This window comes from Nicotiana tabacum, chromosome 19 (genome assembly GCF_000715075.1).
Source record: "Nicotiana tabacum cultivar K326 chromosome 19, ASM71507v2, whole genome shotgun sequence".
NCBI lineage: Eukaryota > Viridiplantae > Streptophyta > Magnoliopsida > Solanales > Solanaceae > Nicotiana > Nicotiana tabacum.
The window spans coordinates 39,642,117-39,661,947 of record NC_134098.1 but is presented as its reverse complement, the minus strand read 5'-3'; positions in this window follow the sequence as shown (position 1 = coordinate 39,661,947).

Here is a 19,831-nt window from a genome sequence, read left to right as displayed (position 1 = left end):
GTTGAGCAAAGTCACCGATAAGAACAAGTACCCGTTGCCGCGTATTGATGTGACCAGTTGCAGGGTGCTAGGGTGTTCTCTATGCTCGACTTGAGATCGAGGTACCATCAGTTGAAGATTCGAAATTCGGATGTTCCGAAGACCTTTTTCTGGACTAGATATGGCCATTATGAGTTTCTAGTGATGTCCTTCGGTTTGACTAACGTCCCAGCGGTGTTTATGGATTTAATGAACATGGTGTTCATTCCATACATTGATTCGTTCGTCATTGTCTTCATTGATGACATTTTGATCTACTCGCGCAGCATGGAGGAGCATGAGCAGCATTTGAGAGTGGTGCTTTAGACCTTGTAGGAACAGAAGTTATATGCTAAGTTCTCCAAGTGTGAGTTTCGGCTAAATTCTGTAGCATTCTTGGGGCATGTTATATCAGGCGAGGGTATTAAGGTAGATCCCAAGAAGATTGAGGCAATTCAAAGTTGGCCTCGTCCTACTACGGCGACTGAGATCAGGAACTTCTTAGGGTTAGCAGGTTATTATCGCCGGTTTGTAGAGGGCTTCTCATATATTGTAGCACCTTTCACTAGATTGACCCAGAAGGGTGCTCCGTTTCGTTGGTCCGATGATTATGAGGTGAGCTTTCAGAAGCTCAAGATAACTTTGACTAGGGCACCAGTTCTTGTGTTGCCCTCCGGTTCGGGGATGTATACTATGTATTGCGACGCTTCATGTGTTGGTTTGGGTTGTGTATTAATGCAGGAGAGGCGAGCTATTGCATATGGTTCACGTCATATAAAGCCCCATGAGAAGAATTATCATGTACATGATTTGGAGATGGACGCGATTGTTCAAGCTCTTAAGATCTGGAGGCATTATCTTTATGGGGTGTCCTATGAGGTTTACACTGATCGTCGTAGCTTGCAGTATTTATTCAAGTAGAGGGATATCAATTTGAGGTAGCACAGGTGGCTTGAGTTACTGAAGGATTATTACATTACTATTCTTTATCATCCAGGAAAGGTAAATGTAGTTGCAGATACCTTGAGCAGAAAGGCGGAGAGTATGGGTAGCTTGGCATTCATATCGGCAGAGGAGATGCCCTTAGCTTTGGACATTCAGTCCTTAGCTAAAAGACTTGTGGGGTTGGATATTTTAGAGCCCAGCCGAGTTCTTGCATGTGTCGTTGCCCAGTATTCACTATTGGAGCAAATCAGGGGTCGGCAGTTTAATGATCCGCACTTGTTGGTTCTTAGAGAGACGGTACTAAAGGGTGGTTCCAAGGAGGTTACTATCGGTGAGGATGGTGTTCTGCGACTCCAGAGTCTCCTATGTGTTCCTAATGCCGATGGCTTAAGGGAGAGAATTCTAGAGGAGGTACACAATTCTCAGTATTCCATTCATCTAGGTGCTACAAAGATGTATCGCGACCTGAGGCAGCATTATTGGTGACGGCGAATGAAGAAGGACATATTTGAGTATGTTGCGATATGTCTAAATTACCAGTAGGTTAAGTACGAGCACCAGTAGCCAGGTGGCACACTCCAGCAGATGACTATACCTGAGTGGAAATGGGAGCGCATTACTATGGACTTCATAGTTGGGTTGTCGCGGACCTTGCGGAAGTTTGATGCAATTTAGGTCATTGTCGACAGGTTGACCAAGTCGGCACACTTCATACCGGTGGCGACCACATATACTTCAAAGAGGTTGGCCCAGATTTATATTCAGGAGATAATTCGGTTGCATGGTGTTCTTGTTTCCATCATATCAGACAGAGGCCCTCAATTCACTTCGCATTTCTGGAGAGCAGTACATAGTGAGTTGGGGACCCGTGTAGAGCTGAGCACAGCCTTTCATCCAGAGACCGACGGGCAGTCAGAGCAGACAGTTTAGATCTTGGAGGACATGCTCAGAGCATGTGTGATTGTCTTTAAAGGGAAGTGGGATTGATTCTTGCCTTTGGCCGAGTTTGCTTACAACAACAGTTATCAGTTCAGCATCGAGATGGCTCCATTTGAGGCTTTATATGGTCGGCGATGTCGTTCTCCCATCGGTTGGTTTGAGCCCGGCGAGGCTAAGTTATATGGTACTGACTTGGTGAAGGATGCCTTAGAAAAGGTAAAGCTGATTCAGGAGCGACTTCGCACAGCACAATTCAGACAGAAGAGTTACACGGAACAGAAGGCACTTGATTTATCATTTATGGCGGGTGAGAAGGTTCTCTTGAAAGTCTCGCCGATGAAGGGGATCATGAGGTTCGAGAAAAGGGGAAAGTTGAGCCAAAGGTTTATAGGCCCATTTGAGGTGTTGAGATGAGTTGGGGAGGTTGCTTATGAGCTTGCATTACCTCCCAATCTATCAGGAGTTCTTCTGGTTTTCCACGTGTCTATGCTCTGGAGGTATCATGCCGACAAGTCACATATATTAGACTCCAGCACGATTCAGTTACATTAGAGCTTGGGTTATGAGGAAGAGCTAGTTGCCATTGTTGATAGGCAGGTTCACCAGTTGAGGTCCAAGAGAATTTCCATGTTAAAGGTTCAATGGAGGGGCCAACTAGTCGAGGAGGTGACTTGGGAGGCCGAGGAGGACATGCGGAGCAGATATTCACACTTATTAAGCACTCCAGGTATGATTCTAGACCGGTTCGAGGACGAACGTTTGTTTAAGATGTGGAGAATGTAATGACCCGACCAGTCATTTTGCTTTATAGAATCTCGTTCCCCTAAATAAGAATCTCCGTACGTTATTTTACTATTTTATGACTTGCGGGAATGGTTAGTTCGGGATTTGAAAGGGTTTGGGTTGAAATCGGAACACTTAGTTCCTTAAGGTTGGCCAAAAAGGCTAAGTTTGACTTCGGTCAATGTTTTGAGTAAACGATCTCAGAATCGGGATTTGATGGTTCTAATAGGTTCGTATGATAATTTCGGACTTAGGCGTATGTTCGGATCGGGTTTTGGATGACCCGGGGCGTATCGGCGCCTAACAGTGAAAGATGACTCTTTGAAGGTTTTAAAGTTCTTTAAATTTGGTTTGGAGTAGGTTTTGGTGTTATCAAGGTAAAATTGGGATTCTAGGACCAGAAATAGTTCTATATGGTGATTTAAGACTTGCCCGCAAAATTTTAGGTCATTCCGAGTAGTCTAAGTATGATTCGGCGCGTTTGGAGCGATTTGGAAACTTGAAGTTCATAACTTGATTCGATTTGGTTTTGGGGTGTGATTCTTGGTTTTGTTGTTGTTTTACGCGTTTTTGAGAGTTTGAGAAGGTCTGTATCATGTTTATGGACTTCTTTGTGCATTTGGACGGGGTCCCAAGTAGCTCGGGGGTGTTTTGGACCGCCTAAGGCTAAGCTAGGAAAAACCAGAAAATCCAGTTCTGGTTTCCTTCACATAATTGTCATAAAGGTCGGGACAGAGCCCCGCCATACCAAACCATACACATCTAAATCAAGGGTGTAACATCATTCCCCCCTTTAGAACATTCGTCCTCGATTGTTGACTGATGCACTTATCATTTTCGTAACTTATGTCTTTTGAATTCTTTAGTATTCTCCTTGCCATCTAGGCAACTGTTCTTTGAATAAATCCAAAGGCCAGGGCATTCCCCCTTTTAGGCCTCTTTCTCACACCATGACTTATGGTCGGAATTCTTCCAATCTCGTAACTGTTGTTACCTTCTATCATGCAGCCTGTACGACTTTGACCTTGTAAGTGCGCCTATGCGACTCTTCTCCCCTTTTTCCCCCAACTTTTGGCCAATCTCTAGGCCTCACTTTGTAAATATATACAGAGCTTGACAAGATGTCCCTCTCGGCATCTATAGGTATACTTAAGTTCTTCGCTCGGTACTTTGTCGAACTTACGATTATTGTTATATCTTATTTCATAGACCTGGTTATCCATCCGTATGACTTTACTACATCAAGGTAGGTCATATTATACTATAACTTTTACTTCGTTTTATTGTTACTGAGGTCTGCTACCAAACTCCAAGCTACTTTCGTTACTTATCTCATATGTATAAATCTATGTTCTTTAATGCTTCCATATTACTGTTCATCTTAAAAATGACGGCCTAATCTCATCTCATACTTTATAACTTTTATCCATCCATTGTTGATTCACCCCAATATTGATCTATAATCTACCCCTGATAACTTAACCTTTTATGTAACACTGCCGCTAAGGTTCACGTTTCATCGGGGAAACATCTGAAATGATTAGACTGATCCACCTAGGACGATACCATGGTTTCATAACCGTATCTCACAGCATCCCAATGTGATTCACCTTGCGTGGGTATTTTAATCCTGTCCAATTCATGAGATCCCTTTCTTTTCTTTGTCAGATCATTACTCAATCAAAGGCCCAAATGTCATTCTTTATCTATCACAATTACACCCTCATTCTATTACCAGGGCAGCATTCCATCTCTTCTAAATGCTATTAATCTTAGACTCCTTTGATTTCATTCATGCTATAGTGAGCTTTGTATAACTTAGAGAAACCATCTGCTCTTCTTGTTTTCATGGTCTTAATTCTGAGAACATATCCATTTTCATTACCTTCTCACTCGCCCGTTCTTATCCTTACTCCTGTCTTCTAGAACCTTGTCACTTCACCATACAATAGCTTGCGACCTACACATATCTATTTATATTACTTTCAACCTTCCAACTTGCTTGCATCATAGATTTCCTTATGTCATTTTGGAACATCAAGCGAGACATCACATCGCCTCTAACTCTTCTTTACTCTCTTAGTCAGGCTTTTCGATTCCTAGACCATAGGCTCGAAGATATGCTACTGACGACGCTGCTATCATTCCTGGATATTGAATCCTAGTGCTTCTAGCCTTCTATCCGAAGCATAGACTATTCACGATCTTCTGGCTTTGAGTATCTCGTATGTTGTTCGCCTTCACCTTACTTACCTTATAATCTCACATCACATCTTCTATCTCTTTCATGACCTTCCTTCCACACATGTATAATTTATATCCACAACTTGAAACTTTATTGTAATTCTTGCACCTCTGGTGCATACATAATCCGGTGGAAGCTTCGTTCTGACTTCTTATGAGGCTGGTACTTTTCCAACTGGCTTTATCGTAGGCCGTTATAGAACATGGTTGTTGTACTTTCTCTCTTGTACCTATGATATTAAGAGTGATCCTGCAATGTTCTCAATCACAATTTCTATAATTTTCTGGATCCAATAATCAGACTCCTGATTTACTTTGTTGTTGTTGTAACTCTTTAGTTTCTTTTTCCTTCTGATAAGACTTTATGTAGGCTTAAGCTATCTTCTGATCTGTGGCTCACGGTATTAGTTATTACTTTATCCTTTCATGGACGCTATGGAATATTCATGATACAATCTACTGATAATTCAATCCTTTGTCTATTCCCTAGGCTCAATTCTTTCTTTTAACTTATACCGGAGTCTTCTACGGCTGTATGAATGTCAACATATATGGTGCATGGATATCACTCTGAAGTCTTAAGTGCATAATCCCTTTTGTTCCCTCTGAGCTTCCTTTAAACATAAGCTATTACTTTTCCTGGTCTTTCTGCCCCTCTGTTGCATGTATACTTAGCTTATCTTAGTTCCTATGCATGCGGAGTTTTCGTGCAACTCATATGATCTTGAATATTATTTTTGATTTTTTTTACTTCGGTAGGTGCCACTGTCTTATGAGTGCATACAATGTTGTAGTGAAACTGTTATTACACGGCCATTTCCTCTTTAGGGCACTGTGCTTAGGTTGAAGCTTTCTTCCTTATTTTCTTAACTAGTCTTTCATTGTAGTACTTAGGGAGGACCCTCTGACTCTCGTAAAGCTGCGAACTTACTACGTCGTATACTCAACGGAATTTTTGATGCCCTTCCTCGCCTATAATTATCCGTAGTTACTTACCTCCATGCCCTTGTATTTGTAGGGTTGCTTCTGAACTGATATTTCAACTATCTTCCCAGTGGCATTCTCTTTTATTTCCGTAATATTAATACTTATATGGTACCTTTATAACTTCCCCAACTCTTATATGAATATACCTCAAGTATTACAATGTCATAACTGCGAGACTGAATTCCCTATGTTGGGGTTCCCGACGTTTATCTTGCATTGATCTGTTGATTTATCTTTTATCCTCTTATCTAGCCATAACTGGGCTCTTCCTGAATCAACTACTAACTACTCGTTGGCCCATTCTCATATCAATATTCCGAGTAATATTTCTTGAGTTATTCCCTTTGTTTTAACTTACCTCTCGTACTGGCTCCTTATTTATCAAAAACATCCCGGGCTGGAAGCTCCTTTCCTTGACGTTGTGCTTACATAATGTTCTGGAATAATAACATATCAGTAGGACTTGAATAAATGCAATCTCATCCCTTTCTCATTTTTATCACATTCTTCCTTTACCATTCCATAATTACTAGAACTACTTAATTCTGACTTAATGCCATATCAGTCCATGTTTCCCCCATTTAGGGGAGTATTATAATGCTTCATTAACTCTCTTTTTATTTCCCTGCTAACATTTATGTCTATCACTTTATTCTGAAAACTCCAACGAGACATTCTTTTGCTTTTAGCTCCCCTTGCTCCATCCCCTGGCTCTTCGGGTTGCCTAACATTCCCGTTCTACTAGGGACGGGAGCCACACTAAGGTAATATTTACCCCTTCAAGGCTTCCAGTGCCTATCTTTGTAGTACTCATATCTAGCTGTACTATTTTAGAGTGCACCATATGGGTGTCTCACAAGGAGATTTATTAGCACATTTGCTATCCCCTTGGAAATGTTAACTAATGCAAATAATCCATCCACCATTTTGGGTCACTCTAACCCCAGCCGGATCCTGATATCCGTCCTTCTCTTATACTACTTTTGTTAGCCCTCATAGGGCATAAATGAGATGGGTGGGGCCAATTGTACATACCTCTGTTATTGTTGAAGGTAACTCAAAATGCTCATATTCCTCTGCGATAATCTTCATTAGCTGGGTAGCTCGTACCCTTTTTCATCTTGCTTCTTTTACTTGCTGAAACTTGTATCTACCTTCTAAATCTCTCATTGTTTTTCACCATATGGATGGATAGATATTCTTGCCTTAAGGCTCCTTATCAAGAAGCTTACAGGTCTTAGTACCCACATGTTCTGCTGAAGACCTTACATTTACTCATCATAAGCATCATAAAAAAAATCGAGTTCCTCTGACTCAACTCTTCCATAGCCACATTTAATCTCTTACCAACCATCCTTGTAAATGTAGGCATCGTCGTATTCTGAATAAGATAAAGTTTAGGAAATTGAGTTCTTACAACTGAGCTCTACCACACGATCTAGAGAAAGAAGAAAGAGTGATAGTCCTAAATGCCATATAGCCTCCTGCCTATAAGTGTGGTGCACAACACACCCATAAACAAGACTCTACTAGACACGGCTTGTAGACTCCCTAGGACAGAACTCCTCTGATACCACTTTTGTCACGACCCAAACCGATGGGCCGCGATGGGCACCTGGTACCTTACTCAACTGAATGCCAACATAACGTATCTTTCTTATTACTTTATCATATACACGTGACATACGGTCCTAATAGGCCAACATGATCATTTATAAACTTAAAACATAGGCCGACAAGGTCAGACAATCTTTTACATACACGACATATGTCTACAAGCCTCTAAGAGTACATAATTGTCATAAAGGTCAGGACAGAGCCCCGCCATACCAAACTATATACATCTAAATCATACTGATCAAATAAGCAACTCCGGATCAAATGGAGTGCACCAATATCTTCTACTGAGCTGATCGCCTACTTGGAGGACTCTCGACCTGTCTATCGAGACTCGCGGGCATGAAACACGACATCCCCAGGAAAAATGGAGGTCAGTACAAATAATGTACCGAGTATGTAAGGAATAAAAATCAGTAAATAATAAGCATGAGAGAAACATGGAGTAAAAGACTCGACATGTACGTCTGCATAGCTCTGTGAATCATTTCATTTTTATAATGTCATGCATATATGTATAAATGTCATACCATGCATAGGTATATGTGCTCATAAGATCATCAAGCCTCTGAGGGTATCCCATCATATCATTTCAGCCACTATGGGCGAATCATCAACGTATACCAGTTGATCAGGTGGTGGTGCGTATATAACGCCGTAACCTTTTCCCAAATCCAATATACATATACATGCGTATATAATACCATCTGGTCATGGGTTAATGTATATGTATAAATGCATGAAATGCATAAGAAATACGTTAATAATATTTTCTCGGAATGTCATAAAAATAATATGCCTTAAGAAATACGTTAATAAGATTTTCTTGGAATGTTATAAAAATAATATGCCTTAAGAAATACGTTAATAAGATTTTCTTGGAATGTCATACAAATAATATGCCTGTCGGATAAATTTTATCAAATACGTATTTTTCTAAGACCCATGAATAGAAGATATAATAATAATTCACATGGAAAATCAAGAATATAGACACCCATAATATTTTTATGAATAGAGTCATTTATGAAAATTATGCATTTGCTCGTTTCATTTGTATCGTATTGATCATGCCAAAAAGAAAGAAGGGATAGCCTTAACATACCTGGAATAGGGAAAAATCCGTATAATATCCTTGAAAAAGATTGCACTGTACTTCTTTAGAACCGCAAAATTTTACGTTTCTACGATTCTAACAATTCTCGTTGGAATTGTTTTGGTTGCAAGAGTTTTGTTGAAAGCTTACTGGATGGAGTTTGAACCGTAATGTCTACGAAACCAATTCTGGTTTGAAAGTGTCTTGCAAAAGAATCTAGGAAGAATACCAAACTTTGTAATGTTATGACACCAAGCTTATAATGTTTTACACTTACTTACACGTAGTGCCTTTTAACTTTAGATGGCCACTAAGCCAATATGACTAAAAGTCATAGGTCATAGTAGTGGCTTGCTGCCACGTGGGGGTGGGGGTGGGAATTATTAATCTTTATCGATTTATTAGGTAATTAGGTAATGTCCCGTTATCCGGTAATTAACTAATTATCCGCATAATTAAGAATTATCTCGAATTACTTAAAATACTACTCACTTTTAACATACTTTATACACATTACTATCATGGTCATGTGGTACTTTGTATGGTACTAGTCCATAAATACGGGGTATTATAGCTTGGACCGTATTTTATCCCAAATTGCCAAACTTTAACGAAACTCATTTTCTTCGATTTGCTTACCCTCTCACCTTCACGAATTTACTCGTCACTTGTTTGAAATAGCATAATGCTTATAATCGCAAAATAATCTCATTCTCGAACTTACGTCGATTAACTTACGACGAAACTTTAACGTACGAAAATGCGGGATGTAATATTTTATTTTCGAGCTTTCATTAATTTATTTATGGCGTACTTTCACGTACGGAAATATAGGGTGTAACAACCCATGAACCGTCTCATACCTTCCTCATGCGCACAATAGCATCTCTAACTGGTACCCCCATTCTGAAAGACATTCCGCGAATCTGAAACTGTTTCTTCCATTGTTTTCCAATACTGCCCCGTAGAACCGATGGTAACATAGAAAATTCTCCAAGTATTTTTCACACTCTGCTGCAAAATTCCGGTCTCCATCCACATAACGAACCCATTAGAACCACTGTTGAGAGTCACCACTCTAACTTGGTCCCGGATATAAGCCAAACTCTAGTGCGTTGTCAGCGCATGAATACTCCCAAAGAAACAACCGGATGAATTATAAGGCAAAATATAGCACACATTCATCAGATCCTTTGCTCGAATTACTCCTGATGCTTTCTTTTCTTAGTCATACATAATCCACCAATGCACCGATAACCAAAAGTTTCACAAGCAGACAACCACGCGATCTAATTGTAGACGGTGGGCTCCCCTACTTAGCTATAAGCTAGCATCAGATAATGTAGAGCCCACAACGATTCCTCCTTCTCAATTACCATGGTCTCGCACTGTTAACCCGCCAAATTTCTCAAAATATTTTGTTAAGCTTTTCATGAAACATTCCGAATTATCAGCCACGGTCGTATATTTGACCTTCTGCCGGGTAGTAAGTAGAACTCCTCGTAGAAACTTCATCAACATCACGCAACTGCCAAGCTGTTCACAGGAGCTAACCCACCTGTGGAAATTCCATACCGGCATCTTCCAACGACTCTGCATTGGGTACAACTACCATGAATTCAGTAAACCCTCCTAAGTCCATACTCATCCACCAGCTGTAAAAGTCAGTTCATTCCCTATAAACATCAACTGAAAGTTCGACAATACATTCCAAACTCGAAGTTACGTTGCATCCAAAAATGATAATCAAGTCTTCACACCCCTCTTCATTTCAAGCAAACTCATCTTTGCTATATTCAATCTCCCTCGGTACAGTAGCCACCATCCCAAATAAAATCCGTAGACCAAATCACATTCCATCACAATTCCCAAATCGCCCTAAACTTTCTCAAAGCACGTGGCTATCCTACCACAGAATCTATACACTACTCTTCCACTCCCACTTCGGTCAAACCATCTCCTTTAAGCAACTTCTCGACCTCTTATTCTCATACTTGACCTGCTAGTAATTCAACCACAGCGAGACACCTCACACCATGTCCTTCCTCATCCTTCTCTACCCAAAGGTTGCATCAAATCAAAATTCATCTCTGTAGCACCTGGACTAATAAATTTCTACCAACTCTAAGCCTCCTCGAAGATCGTCTCTCTCGAGCCATCAGCATTCAAAACACCGATTCGATTCTAAAACTGCTACACACCGCCATCTCCGACAACCGCTTCTTAGACACTATTTTACCACACCCTGCCCCGAAGGCAAATTAAAGAAGACCATAACACTGGCGAACCTTAATGCGTCCAAACAAAGAAGACGACACCACATCACAATGAAAATTCCACCACGTTCGAAAATCTCAAGTCTCGTCACTCCATCAACCAAAGCCTGAACATCCATAGTCCAATTGTCTTTCCTCCGCTGGAATTAAATGTTGAACCTCTAAATCATGCACTGAAAAATCTCCCTTTCAAATCATTCACTGCCTCGACACATAAAAAAGCACCCTACCATTACACCAACACTGTGCGATAACAATGCATGAACATCATAATAATCTATGCATAGCCTCAAAACCATAGGAAATACAGATACTGGGCTGAAACGACAGAATACCCTTCCGCAAGGCGACGATAATAGCCTGCCCGGATACGTAGGGAGAAACATCATGCACCACCTCTACAGTACCACTACAACTCCTCAATATCTAGTTGATAACAAGCGCTCCACGTCGCATAAGAGTAAGTAGGAAGGAAATGAAGGCATAAGCTCCAATGGAATCAAACCGCACGAAGAGGAATCAAGAAGGGAAGTGCTCCTAACAGCCACGTAGCCTCTCGAAGATAAGTACAGACGTCTCCTTACCGATCTGCAAAACTCTACTGGACTTGCTCATGACTCATGAAACCTAAGTGAACCTGATGCTCTAATACCAAGCTATCACGACCCAAAATCCACTAAAGGTCGTGATGGCGCCTAACGCCTCAATCAGGCAAGCCAGTGGTGATTGATCAACTTAATTACTCATTTTATTACTTCCGAAATCATAATCTCCATTAATTAAATAGTATAAAATACAATTTACAGGGTAAAATGATAATAATTACATGAACGACAATAACGAACAACCAGTAGGAACCCCCAAACCCCGGTGTCACAATTGCATGAGCATTAGCTAGGAAATATAATAAAATACAACATCTGTCTGGAATACAAGTTAGACAGGAGAATATAAAAGACTCTGATGGAGACTCTGTATGTTGCGGATCATAACATGGGATGCAACTCACCGTAAAGGCCCCACAAATGTCGCGCCTCTGCGCTAGAGGACCACCAGAAGCATATATATACCTGCACAATAAGTGCAGCAAGTGTAGCATGAGTACATAAATCGACGCGTACCTATTAAGTATCTAGCCGAACCCCAGAGAAGTAGTGACGAGAGGTCAACATCGACACTTACTAGTGGTCCAATAAGGCAGGTACAGTAAGAAGTGAATAAATATGGGGCAGAGCAAATAAACGGTATGAACTAATATAAATATGAGGTAAAATCCTCCTCTGAACGGTAAACTCAAACTCTCCCAAAGCAATTACCTCCTCAATCGGAGTATATATATATAATGGACCTCACCAGATAGGTCGTCACAGCTCAAATAAGGAAAAATCACAAATACACTGGCTTCTTGTCAAATATTACACACGATTTCATAAGAGTATTTTATAAAAATGTTGAGGTGTACGGTCCGATCCCGTCATAATATGTGCACTACCGAGGGTCGAACGGCACGAACCATAGATACATCTATTATATTGTCGAGGCGAATGGCCCGCTCCCATGAGAGTGTGATACATAATCATGCCGAGGCGAACGGCCCGATCCCATCATAATGTGTGAACTGTCGAGGGTCGAACGACACGAACCATAGATGTACCTATTGTACTGTCGAGGCGAACTGCTCGATCCTATTAGAATAAGAAGTTTTAACTGGTCCTTGACACCATTCACGAATAAACGTTCTAGTTATGAACTTTAAGGAAGCTTTTCGATGAAAACGCACAATGCGGGAGAAATTCGTAAGGGGAGTACAATTATTCCATGACTAATCATAAAGCCCGTCGAATCTTTACAATCCCAAGTCTAGTCTCAAGTTGTAACGTTAAAATAAAGGAATTGAAACGAGCAAAGATAACTCAAATAGTACAATTATAGCATGGCGTGAGCCTAAGTCTACTGGACATAATCAGGAATTCTAGTATACGCACGGCCACTCGTCACCTCGTATGTGCGTAGCTCCCATAACATGTAGCACAAAAGAATATAATACCTACGGGGTAATTTTCCCCCTCACAAGGTCAGACAAGAGACTTACCTCGTTCCGAAGTTCCATAACCTACTCCAACTCCACTCAAACGCCTCAAACCAATGCCCGTCTCTCCAAAACTAGTCACACAATGTGCAAACCAATCAAAATACACCCCAATACGTATAATTTAACAATTTATTATGATTCCCAACTTTGCTCAAAAGCTAACAAAGTCAACCCTCAGGCCCACGCGCTCGGATTCTGAATGTTTTTGAAGATAAACTTTACCCATAACACCACAAACTCAAATATATAATTTATTTCAATTTCGTGGTCAAATTTCAAAAATACCAATTTCTAAGTTTTCTACCTAAATCCCAAATTTCAACAAATTTTCATGTTCAAATCCACATATAAATCATGTATTAACTCACGATATGTGAGAATTACTTACCTCGACATAGATGATCAAAACCTCCACTTGAAGCTCTCCAGAAATTCCCCAAACCAAGAGAGAATGAAAGGAAATGGGCCAAATCCCGTATAACAATCCAATTCTGCCCATCGCTTCCTCGCATCTGTGGAACAGTAGCCGCTTCTGCAGCCCCGCACCTGCGGAAAATCCATCGTAGGTGCGGCTCCAGCCCAAACAACAGCCCGCGCTTCTATGCCCCAAGTAGCGCACCTGCGCCCCCGCTTATGCAGGCCTCAAGCGCTTCTGCGCTCGTGCACCTGCGCGACAATGTCCGCTTCTGCAACCCAGGCCTTCTTGGACAACCTCCGCTTCTGCGCTCCAGTGGTCGCATCTGCGATCACGCAGGTGCGGGAATTTCTTCGCACCTGCGACCTCTGCCCAGTTCACTTCCATCTGTTTCTGCGGTTCACTGCCTTGCTTCTGCGATGAAGCTTCCACAGAAGCGGTTGCACCAGCAACCAGAATTCTCCAACTTTTCCTTAAGTCCAAAATCCGATCCGTTAACCATCCGGAATCCACCCGAGGCCCCCAAGACCTTGACAAAATATACCAACGCATCCCAAAACACATTACGAACTTAGTCGAGGCCTCAAATCATGCCAAACAACATTGAAACTACGAATCGACGATCGAAATCCTTCTTTAAACTTTCAAACTTCGACAAACGCGTCCGAACCATACCAAGACACTCCGGAATGACGCTAAACTTTGCGTACAAGTAAAAAATCACGATACAAACCTATTCCAGGCTCAGAACCTCAAACGAAAATCTATAACACCAAAGTCCACTTCAAATCAAACTTAAGAAATTCTTAAACTTCCAAAATGTTAACTTTCCGGAATAAGCACTGAAATGCTCCCGGGCCACCTGATACTTAATCCGAATATATGCTCTAGTCCAAAATCATCATACAAACCTATTGGAGCCTTCAAATCCCAATTCCGAGGTCGTTTACTCGAAATTCAAACCTTACTTAATTCTTCCAACTTAAAGCTTCTGAAAATAGAATTCTTTTCCATCCGAATGAACTCTGAACTTCCCGAAATTCAATTCCGACTATACGTACAAGTCATAAAACATGAAGTGGAGTTACTCAAGGCCCCAAACCACCGAACGACGTACTAGAACTCAAAACGACCGGTCAGATCGTTACACAATTTGTCATAAGAAGGAGATTTTGTGTATCTTACAAAAAAGGTAGGACGTTATATATGTTCTCTTCTCATGAAATAAATATAAGGAGAATGAAAAGCATGATCATATTTATTTTAATCCATAGAAGTGCCTAAAATGGTTATTCTCCGAATTTGGTTATAGATTTGGAGGTCATAATTTTGACGAACTCCAATTGACCTGAAATTTGGTAGGCCCATCGAAAATGACTTGGTGAGAAACACTCACTACTATGCAGGGAATCACATTATTTTTTGGGCGTTTCAAGGTCGTTTAGATAGGGCTTTAAGCAGTATATCGGATTAAATGAGTTTTAAATATGAAAAATTATTCTTTATATCAGTTTTATTTATGTTAAATATAAAACATAGTTACACATGATGATTTAACTTGATATGATATGTGAAAATAATATAAATCACAATAATTTAGTCTCTAAAATGGCTTAAAGCAATTAATCCGAATTTGGTCATAGTTTTGGTGATCGTGAATTTTACGATCTCCGATTGACTTGAAATTTGGTGGGTTCATCGTAAACGACCTGATAAGAAATATTCACTGTTGCACGGTGAATTATGTCGTATTTCGGTTGTTCTGGGTCATTCAGAGTGTTGTTTTTGCGGTTTGCGGGACTAAAAATGTGATTTGGATATGAAAAGTTATTCCTTTTATGTCAGTCTTATTTTTTTAAAATCTGAAACATGATGACGCATGTTTATTTAACATGAATTGATATATGATAAGAATATAATTCATAATTTTAAATTCCTAAAAATGCTTAAAATTGTAACTTTCCAAATTTGGTCGCAGTTTTGGAGGTTCTGACTTTTACGACGTCCGTTTGACCTAAATTTTGAGATGTTTGGATAGGTTTTGGGGCATTTTTTTTTGAATTTTTGAAACTTAATTCTCAAAGAAAATACATGGGTGTGATTGAGTGGTGATAGGAATTAACCCCTATGGTCTCCACTATCTATTTATAGTGAGATAATAACTTTACGCGTCGACTTTAGGTCGTCCTCCACATCGGATAAATTTATTATGAACTCACATAGTATAATTACTAGTTATTGATAGCATGTATTAACTCTCTATCTGAGTTTACATGTTGAATCAATTTTATAATTATAATGTACCATGATTAAGTGGTGATAGGAATATGTTTCTATGGTCTCCCACTATTAATTTCAAGTGAGTGTAAATTTACGCGTCGACTTTAGGTCTTTCTCCATATCAGATAAACTTATTGCAAGCTCACTAGATGAAATACTAGTTATTGATACCATGTATTTACTCTCCATCGGAGTATACATATTGGATCAATGGAACTAGAGCTATTAATCATGATATTCGCTTGACTTAAATTAACAGTATAGTCTCCATCGAAGTTGGATCTGTTTTAATTTATTGGAGTGAATAATCTAGCATTATATGTATATGTTGCATGAGTAGTTCTTTTCCCATCGAAAATTACTATTCAAGGTGCATGAATATGTGTGTAGTGCGTTTGAAATTTTCGTATTAAATGGTTATTTATAATTGATTGAAAATAACAGTTTACTCTCCATCTGAGTTGACTTTGTTTCTTTTAGGATTGTATAATTCTTGTATTATATAATATACTTTGCATGAATAATTTTTTTCCCATCGAAATTTGCTATTCGAGATGCATGTATGTATATATATTGAATGCAGCCTGAATTTTATTATTCATGCTTAATTGACTTATTCTGATCTATTTAATGTTGTATAGCTCAACTTCACAATGACTTCATGTAGTTTGTCATATCACTTGTCAAAAAAATTCTTTGGTCATGATAAGACATTAACTTAATGGATGCAATATATGTACCTTTTGCTAAAAGAAATTTAATTATGGGTTTTAGGCAAAATAAGAGATGGATACCTAGTTTATTTTCGAACTATTGCATAATTGAGCTTGATAAATATTTTATCTCTTGTGGTACATGGATATATGATCTTGTTATTGTTAATATCTCTCCTGAACTGTACAATATTAGTCTATCTTATAAGAGAAAATGTTCTTCAAAATTGAGTAAAATTTATCTGTGCACTTGCGTTTAAGTCATAATTATCTGGATAAGATTTCAGTTGGTCAATGATGAACCTTAAGGTTCATTGAAAGTAGAGGCACTACCAACTTATGGATTATATTTAGAAGGAAATATGACTAAGATACATTTCTGTCCAAAGAAAAGAGAGTTGGTGATAAGTTAGAACTAATCCATTTTTATTGTGTTGTCTAATGAACATATAGGCAAGAGATGGTTTTCAGTATTTTTATTACGTTCATAAATGATTACTCAGATTATGAATATATTGATTTGATGCACCGTAAGTCTGAATTCTTTGAATAATTCCAGATTTTAAATGCTTGATACGGAGAAGCACCATGGGAATATATTAAATTACTACGATCTTATCGTAGGTCGCTAGCACTTCTCTACAAATTTCATTAGTTACTTATTAGAATAAGGGATTATATCTCAATCGTCTATATCGGATACTCCATAATAGAGTGGTGTAGTAGAGGAAAGAAATATGACTCTAATGGAGATGTTTAGATTAATGATGATTTATTCTGATTTGTTTCTTTTTTTCGTTATAGATATGCCTTAGAAACTTCAATTACATTCTGATTTTAGTTATTTCTAAGTCAATATCTTGGACCCCATAGAACAATGAACTTAACGTAAGTCAGGTCTGCAGCAAGTTCGGATATGGAATTGTTCAATATATATACTGAAAGGGAAAACGGATAAGATGAAATCAAGGACAAATGTATGCACGTTTATTGGATATCCAAGGGAATGAAAAGAGGTTTATTTTATTTTCCAAAAGAAAAGAAGGTAATTATTAGCACAAATACCAGTTCTCTATAATAGGATTATTTAATAAACTATGTTCCTAATGTAAACTAGTTTTACAGGAACTAAGCAAAGAAATAATGTGTGAATCATCTAAAAATTTAGGCGCTCAAGAACATACAACTCTATATGTCGGAATTGACGTTCCATTGCATTTAAGTAGTGGGAGAAACGTTAATAGAAAAATTTTTTACTACCTCCAAGTAGTAGAAGTGATATTGAGCAGAGAACACTATAGGAAGAAGTCACTAATATTTCAATACCGCAAGGTAATGAATATAATATTAGTAGTATTTTGTCGTAGTGGGAGAATAGTAAGGAAATTCATAGTTTGGTATGTACTCTTGGGAGAGTTTTTATAATAAGATCCCTGAAGAGATTAATACCAAACTAGTTAGTTATGACAAAGCACTACTAGACAAAGATTGCATTTGAAAATAACTTGGCAAGTTCCTTTTAGCAAAAGCTTATTGGCAGAGTCTTTTAATAGTTGTGCAAAAGGATAGCTGTGAAAGTTATAGATGCATGGTTATGAGTCTAAGTGAGAGATTGTTAGGGCATATACTATTAACCATGTATTTAGATATAGTATATTCTAATAATTGTCATGGTTAAAAATCTAAGTGGGAGATTGTTGGGATATATACTATTAACCATGAATTTTGGTTTGGATATAGTATTTATTATGGAACAATTATTTATTCAATCTTAATAAAATTTTAAATAGATCATATATTCGTTTGTGTCCTTTACTTATATAGTAGATGATTTGGTGTATAGAGTTTAGTTTATACACGGAAGATTAAATCATCGGTTCTTATAAGTATAAAGATCATGATCACAATCTAATGATGAAATTAGACAAACCATCAGGAATGATTGTAGTACAAGATTAAATATAATTTATCTTGATTATGGGAATGGTTTAATTCCGACTTCTTGTGCTAGTACATTTTGTATGTATTGAACGGACCAAGTAGAAATAAGTATTTTATACTGACTTAATAAAATAACTTCTCTAGCCATTAAAAATACTTATCCTCTTAATCTTGATATAATTATTATTAGTTGTGTATATTATTTATTATTTTGATTTATCAAAAAGGCGAGATTCTTTTGTGGGTCAATATGCCCGGTAAATTGGACAATGATGATATACATTGGCGAAGTAATAGTTAGTTTATGAAATCCATGTCTCGGTCTAGAGATTGATGATACACCTTTATGAAAGCTTATAAGTTTTCATGTGTAAATTCTGCAGGTGAATTTTGTATCCGTCACATGAAATAAGTTAAGCGAAAGTCTAAAGAAAATAATCAATGAATTAAATTATTAGTAATTTAATTTATTTGATTAGTATCTGAATCTTAACATGGGGAGTTAAATAAGATTTAATGGTAGAATTTCGAAATTGAACTGATGAGTGCAATTACGAATTTTTAGTGGAATAATTTATAATTTATTATGCTAGTATTAATTCGGATATTTCGAATTAAGTCCATAATAGGAAGTCTCGTTAATTAAATATTGCGGTCCATGATATGCCTGAATAATTAAGAATTAAATGAAATTCTATTTCTTGGTGGAAAAGGAAGACCCAACAGGTTTAGAAAATTGTTTTAAACCCTAAAACATGTGGCTATATAAAGAGGTCTTATTCCATAAGGAGACAATGGTTTTTGATATACGGTTTTCGTAGGAAAAACTCGCCCACACGAGTTCTGCCAATTCCGGGTATTATTTAGGTCACACAGCAGAAGACTGTGGAACTGGAGGATGATTTCGTGGACAGTGTTTGCTCTCACTTGAAAACTCTTTTCTCGATCGCGGTCACGGTTCAAGAGATAAGTATCGATTTTATGTTTGATTAAAATCAGTGATTATATGTTATCTATATTACATGCAAGTGATCTTGACTATTTACTTCCGTTGTTTATACCTGTTTTCCATCAATAGCGAGGTCACATTCATTTTAATATCTAGTTGTTTTTTTCAATCTAATGGGTATCACTTGGTTATGAAAAACTATGATTATGAACTGTGTTTGGACAACTTTTGGAGAAGTCTTCTGAAAATGTTTCTAGAGAAAACCACTGTTTGGATAATTATTACATTTAAGAAGCTTTTTGGATCCCAAAATTAGTCTCGAAAGAAAAGATTTAATGTAAAGAATCAAACCTCAGAAAACTTTTCTGGGCCAAAAGCCAAAATCTGTACAACCAGAAAATGTTGATATTGCAGTCATATTGGTGAACATATTAAATAAAATACGGAAAGAGAGAAGTGTGATCTTGATAAGTAAACTGGGAAAAGAAAAGGAGGTTAAGTTGGGAGTCATTGTCAACAAAGAATGGAGAAAAAGA